Genomic DNA, 7680 nt, shown 5'->3' with positions numbered 1-7680 from the left:
CAAACCCATAACTATTGGCAGAAGTACCTTGATTTTCATTATTGTTAGAAGGCCATGGCCGAGAAAGGTTCTGATGTCTTTGTCTGCCAATGGTACAAATTTATCTACAAGCTCCTCTGTGCCCTGTTCTGGCTGAATACTTGGGATGATCACAGAGCAGAAGATACCTTCCCTGGGAAAATCTGAGTTGCTTCCTCTTTCTCTCTTATACCCACCCCAATGCCTGGGGCTAGATCCCTTTTTCCTTCAGAACAGGAGAATGTGATCTATGACTATCCCTGCTTTGAGGTACATGAGTCATGTTAAAATGAACAGTATTGAAATCAGAATAAAAGAGAAAGATGATGTCTATGCTCTTTTTTTTATCATTGCTTTCAGGAAGCCCAATAATTTTTAAATTGTCTCTTCTGGATTTATTTTCCTGGTCAGTTTTTCCAGTGAAGTGCTTCACTATACATATATATATATGTGTGTGTGTGTGTGTATATATATATAGTATTGCTTCTTAATTTCTCATAAAGTCATTAGCTTCCTTTTGCTCAATTTTTAAGGATTTATTTTCTTCAGGGACCTTTTGGATATCTTCTTCCATTTGGCTCATTCAACTTTTTAAGGCATTCTTGTCCTTATTGAATTTTTGGACCTCTTTTTACCATTTAACCTATTCTGTTTTTTAAGATGTTATTTTCTTCAGTAACTTTTTGTTTCTCCTTTATTTATTAACTTGGTTTTTTTCATGATTTTCTTATATCACTCTCATTTCTCTTCTCAATTTTTTTCTCTACCTCTCTTACTTGAATTTCAAACTCCTTTTTTACTTCTTCCATGACCTGAGACAAATTTATATTTTTCTTGGAGATTTTGGGTGTAGGAGCTTTGACTTTGCTGTCTTCTTCTGAATATGATTTTGATCTTCTTTGTCACCAAGGTTTTGTCCCCCCCCCAATGTTTGTTCATTTTCCTAGCCTATTATTTGTTTTTTTTTAATTCTTTATTAAAGTATGTATAGTTTTGCTTTCAGGTTGGAGGGTTCAGTGTCCTAAATTTTACCAGCCCTAGTCAGGAGGACCTGAGTTCAAATCCAGCCTCAGACACTTGAAACAATATTTAGCTGTGGGACTTAGGCAAGTCACTTAACCCCAATTGCCTTGCCTTCCCCCCTCAAAAAAATAAACATTAAAAAAAGAATTAAAAAAAAGCAGGGGTCACAATTCTGACCTCAGTTAAAGCAAAAGGAAACAGAGGTCTAACTAAAAGAGATAAGGGGAAAAAACTATATCTTGCTAAAAGATGCCAGAGACAATGAAGTAATATCAGTACTAAACATACATGCATCAAGTGGTATAAATTCTTAGAGAAGTCAAGTGATTTACAGTGAGAAAGACAGAGCAATCTTATATTATATGCTAATGTCCTCCTCTCAGAACTAGATAAATCTAACCACAAAATATACAAGAAAAACGTTAAGGAGGTGCATAAATTTCTTTTTTGAAAGTTAGATATAATAGACCTCTGGAGAAAATTTAATGGGAATAGAAGGACTTATACCCTTTTTTTGTCAGTGTTGCATGGAACCTACACAAATTTGACCATGCATTAGGACATAAAATCCTTGCAATCAAATGCAGGAAGGCAGAAATATTAAATGCATCCTTTTAATATTATAATGCAATATAAATTAAGTGTAATAAAGGGCCATGGGGAGATAGATGAAAAATTAATTAGAAACTAAGTAATCTAATTCTAAAGAATAATTGGATCAAACAACAAATCATAGAAACAATCAATAATTTCATCAAGGAAAATGACATTGAGACAACATACCAAAATTTATTGATTGCAGTCAAAGCAGTTTTAAGGGGAAATTTTATATCTCTAAATGCTTCCATGAATACAGTAGCAAAAAAGGAGATATATGAATAGCATATTCAATTTTAAGAGCTAGAAAAAAGAACAAAATTAAAATCCCCAATTAAATAGCATTTTAGAAATTCTGAAAATCAAAGAAGATATTAATAAAATTGAAAGTAAAATAAGTTATTGAACTAATAAATAAACCTAAAATATGGTTTTATGAAAATAACAATGAAATGGACAAAACTTTGTTTGATTTCATTAAAAAACTGAATTATCATTATAAAAATGAAAAAAAATGAATTTGCCACCAAATAAAGAGGAAATTAATGCAACAATTAGAATTATTTTCCCTACTGAATGTCAATAAATTCAACAATCAAAGTGAAATAGATGAATTTAACAAAATAAAATTAGCCAGATTAACAGAAAAAGAAATAAAATGCTTAAATAACCCTATTTTAGAAAAGGAAATTGAATAAGCCATCAATGAAGTTCCTAAGAAAAAATCTCCATGATCAGAAGGATTTACAAGTGAATTCCATAAAACATTTAAGGACAAATTAATTCTAATACTATATAAGCTATTTGGGAAAAATGGGTTAAGGAGGAATTCTATCAAATTCCTTTTATGACAGAAATATGGTGCTGATAAATAAACCAGGAAGAGTGAAAACAGAGAAAGATAATTATACAGCAATTTTCCTAATGAATATTAATTCATAAATTTCAAACAGCAGATTAGTAAGCAGATTATAGCAATTTATCAAGAGTATAATACACTATGAATAAATATAATTTTACCAGGAAAGCAGGAGTGGTTCAATATTAGGAAAACTATTAGCACAATTGACCACATAAATAGCAAAATTAAGATTGTAGGATTGTCTCAATAGGTGGAGAAAAAGCTTTTGGTGAAATACAGCATCCATTCTTATTTTAAAAGTCAAAGAGCATAAGAATAAATGAAGTTTTCCTTAAAATGATAAGCAGTATCTATATAAAGCCCTTAAGAATCATTATACATAGTGGGAACAAGCTAGAATCTTTCCAAGTAAGATCAGTGGTGAAACAAGGATGCCCATTATAACCATTCTTATTCTGTATTCTATTAGAAATGTATCTTTAACAATAAGTGAAGAAAAAGCAGATGAAGGAATTAGAATAGGCAATGAGTAAATGTGATGCTATACTTAGAGAATCATAGAGAATCAACTAAAAACTACTTGAGGTAGACAACAACTTTTTTAAAGCTGCATGATATAAGACAAATCCACATAAATATCCTCATTTCTGTATATTATTAACAAAGCCCAGAAGCAAAATATAGAAAGAGAAAATCCATTTAAAATAACTGTAGATGAAATAAAATACTTGGGAATCTATCTGCAAAGACCGACCCAGGAATTATATGAACAAAATCACAAACCACTTGTCACACAGATAAAATCAGATCTAAGTAATTGGGGGCGGGAGGGAAATCAATTGCTCATGGGTAGGCCAAGGTAATATAATAAAAATTACAATTTTCCCTAAATTAATTTACTTATTCAGTGCCCTATCAATCAAACTATGAAAAATACTTTATAGCACTAGGAAAAATATAAAATTCATCTGGAAGAAAATAAAGTCAAGAATATCGAGGGAATTAACAGAAAAAAAAATGAGAAGGAAGGTGACCAAGTCATACCAGATTTAAATTATAAAGCAGAAATCATCAAAACTATTTCTTAATGGCAAAGAAATAGAGTGGTTTGTCAGTGGAATAGGTTATAAATTCAAGACACAATAGTTAGTGACTATAGTAATCTACTGTTTGATAAACCCAAAGACTCCAGCTTCTGAAATAAGAACTCAGGTAAAACAACAACTGCAGGGAAAACTGGAAAAGAGTAATGACAGAAACGAGGCTTCCACCAACATCCCCCATGCTATACCAAGATAAGGTCAAAATGGGTACATGATTTAGACATAAAGGGTGACACCACAAACAAATTAGGACAACAGGGAATAGGTTACCTGTCAGATCTACAGAAAATGGAAGAATTTATGACCAAATAAAATTCAGGGAGCACTATGAAATGCAACATGGATAATTTTGATTACATTAACTTATTAAAATTTTGCACAAAGAAAGCCAAGGCAAACAAGATTACAAGGGAAGCAGAAAGATGGAAAACATTTTTTTACAGCCAGTGTAAAGGTAAAATCCTACTTTCTCAAATATGTAGAGAACTGAATCAAATTTATAAGAATATAAGTCATTCCCCAATTGATAAATGCTCAAAGGATAGGAACAGGCAGTTTTCAGATGAAAAAAGTAAAATTATCTATACATATAAAAAAGGTTTTAAATCACTATTAATTAGAGACATGCAAATTAAAAGAACTGGTGGTGCCATCTCACACATATCAGATTTGCACATATGACAGAAAAGGAAAATGATAAATGTTGGAGATGTCAGGAAATTTGAACACTAATGCATTCTTGGTAGAATTGTGAGCTGATTCAAACATTCTATAGAGCAATTTGGAACTATTCCCCCAAAGGCAACAAACTGTGCCTAGTCTTTAAACCAGCAATACAACTACAGTCTTTATCCCAAAGAGATCTTTATAAAGGGAAAAGGACCTACATGTACGAGAATATTTATAGCAGATCAGTTGGGCAATGGCTGAAGAAGATATGGTATATGAATATAATGGAATACTATCATGCTATAAGAAATAATAAGAAGGTGAATTTCTGAAAAAAACCTGGAAAGACTTACATGAACTGATGCTGAGTGAAATAAGCACAATCAGGAGAACATTAATCACATTATTAGCAACTTCATGTGATGATCAACTATTACAGACTTAGCCATTCTCAGCAATATTATGATTTGACTGTTCCAGAAGACTTATGATAGAAAATGTTATCCTTATCCAGAGAAAGAAATATGAAGTCTGAATGCAGACTGAACCATACTATTTTTACTTCTTTTTTTTCCTCATGGTTTGGTCCTTTTTTCTGATTCTTATTTCACAATATGACTTATGTAGAAATATGTTAGAATGATTATACATGTATAACCTATCAGAATGCTTATTGTCTTGGGGAAGAGGGAAGAGGAGGAGGGAAGGGAAAATTTTGAAACACAAAATCTTGCAAAAAAAAGTGATTTTTGAAAACAATATATACATGGAATTGGAAAAAATAAAATATTCTTATGTGCAAAAAAACATCTTATACTGCTTGTATATGTCAATAAAAAGCTGCCTCACCACAGATCATAAAGGGTTTCTTTAACCTACTAGCCACTTTTTAAATGAATGATCTCTCTCCTCCTATCTTCTGTGGCTCTACTATATTATTCTTGAGAGGGCAAATGGCACCCAGCTCTCTCCATTTCCAGAAAAATCTTTTAGTCTGTATTTAATCTGCAATTATACAAAGGTCCTCTTTTCCCCTCCCCTTTTAAGTATCTCTCCCATTCTCTCTCATTCTGCCAAGAGAGAAGTTCCCTGTCCTCCACATTTTGTTTCTTTTTGTTTCTCATTGAAGTTTTATTTTTGTTTCCTTTAGAAATCCTTTTTTCCCTAAAAACAATCATTATAGCTAATATTTCTCTAATGCTTTAGAATTTGCAAAATACTTTACATTGTTTCTCATTCTCTCCTTGCAACAACCATGGGAGGAAGGAATTTTACAGATAAGCAAACTAAGGCTAATATAATTTAAATTATTTTTTACAGTCACATATAGCTACTAAGTGAATTTAGATTTGAACTCAAATCTTCCTGACTAAAGACCCTGACTACAATCCATTATCTACTCTATGCTACCTTAACCAATCTAAATGATAGGATTTCAGGGAGTCAGAACTAACAAATGGAGGATGTAGGAGAAGTGTTATGTAGGGGGTTCCAGTTGAGATGATCTTTAAATGTAGCTAGAGAATCTAAGAGTTGAAGATACAAAGGAGATCTTAACAGAATATTTAATTGCATAGAGAACAAGTTGTTCATTTTAGCTGGAATGAATACTGGGTGAAGGAAAACAATGTGAAATAGACCTGGTAAATATGACAAATACAGATTTTAAAAGGTTTTAAATGCCAAAAGTATAAGATGATATCTTACTGTAGAGGCAAATAGGAGTAATGAGAACTTTTTACAGTAGAGTGATAACAGTCAGATCTATGCTCTAGGAATAGGATTTAGCAACTGTGTGAAGAATGCATTATAAAGGAAAGAGACAAAAAGATTTGCCTTCCAGTGTTCATGTACTCCACAAATATTAACATTTCTTTTTATTCTATTCTGTCCTTCTACAAATGACTAGGAAACTTGACTTTCCTTTTCCATATTTATATGTCTCTCGTGTAGAGATTTCAAGTGTTTCCAGGACACATATAGGGTAATGTGAGATCTTGTGTTTCTTGAGTGTTCTAAGAGAAAAACCCATACCACATATTATCTTAGCTATTAATCAATAATTTTAAATGTGAAGAGAGTTTATATGGGAAAATTCCTACATTCTTAAAGAATATGACTTTCAGAGTTCACATCTCTTCCTTAGTACGTACAAAAATTCTATAAAGAAGATGCAAGATTTCAAGATAGATGAGGAGAATGAGAATCATTTTCATAGTGTTTGAAAGGACTTAATTTAGCTTTAAACTTCTTTTTTCTTTCTCTTATGTTCTGATAGATCCTTACAAGAAATGAAAAAAATCCAAATAGTCAGATACCTAAATCATAGAAGTAGCATAGAAAAAGAAGAGCTCTAACATCAGAATATGGTTTTATTCTCTTTTGAATATTTTGTTCTATCAGGAAAAAATATATATTTTAAAAGATTACATATATTAAATGTCTAGCTTACTGTGGCTTACTATAGAACATCTCTAATGCCTTATTGTGCTGTGTAGTTGACTCTACATTTTTTTTAACATTATGGGAGCTGATCACAAGCTCTAGCTTATTAAACCAGGACTGAAAACTTTGAATAAGGTCTCAGTGAAAAATTATCTCCATTTTCTGAGCATCAGACAACTTAGATATATAAATTAAGGGTATCTGTATGGGGCGGCCATGTAGCACAGTGAGTAAGAGCACCGGCTCCAGTATCTGGATGACCTGGGGGATCAAATCTGGGCTGGGATACTTAGCACCACACCCAGAAATAACTGGCCATGTAACCTTGAGCAAGTTACTTAACCCCAATTGCTTATAAAAAAAAAAAGGAGTATCTGTAGGCAAATATCTTGATGATAAAATCTTTAGACATGTCAATTCATGAAACACAGAAATTGTGGTTGTACAAATTACATATGGATGTATAATATATAGTTAGAAGAACTAAAAATTAGTATACAACCCTTTTAATCTTTCTAAAGAATTAGAGTTTTAACTAAAATTTTTTTAATCTGGAGCAAGAGTAGGGTCAGAAAAATGAAGTGGGAAAGTCAGGGAAGATCTCAACCAATGAAACATACCCTAGAGCAGTGGTCAAACTTTTTTTTTTATTAATTTCATTTATTTATAGTTTTCAACATTCATTTCCAGAAGATTTTGAGTTCCAATTTTCTCCCCATCTCTCCCCTTCTCCCACCCCAAGACAGTATGTAATTTGATGTAGGGTCTACATATACAATTATATTAAACATATTTTCATATTAGTCTTATTGTAAAGAATAAGAACCATGGGTGACACCATGAGAAAGAAGAAACAAATGAGAGAGAGAGAGACAGAGAGACAGAGAGAGACACAGAGAGACACAGAGAGAGAGACAGACAGAGAGAGAGAGAGAGAGAGAGAGAGAGAGAGAGAGAGAGAGA

This window comes from Petaurus breviceps, unplaced genomic scaffold, assembly GCF_028583685.1.
Source record: "Petaurus breviceps papuanus isolate PSGF00001 unplaced genomic scaffold, PetGlider_PUasm1.0 90919, whole genome shotgun sequence".
In the NCBI taxonomy this organism is placed as follows: domain Eukaryota; kingdom Metazoa; phylum Chordata; class Mammalia; order Diprotodontia; family Petauridae; genus Petaurus; species Petaurus breviceps.
This window is presented reverse-complemented; position numbering follows the sequence as displayed.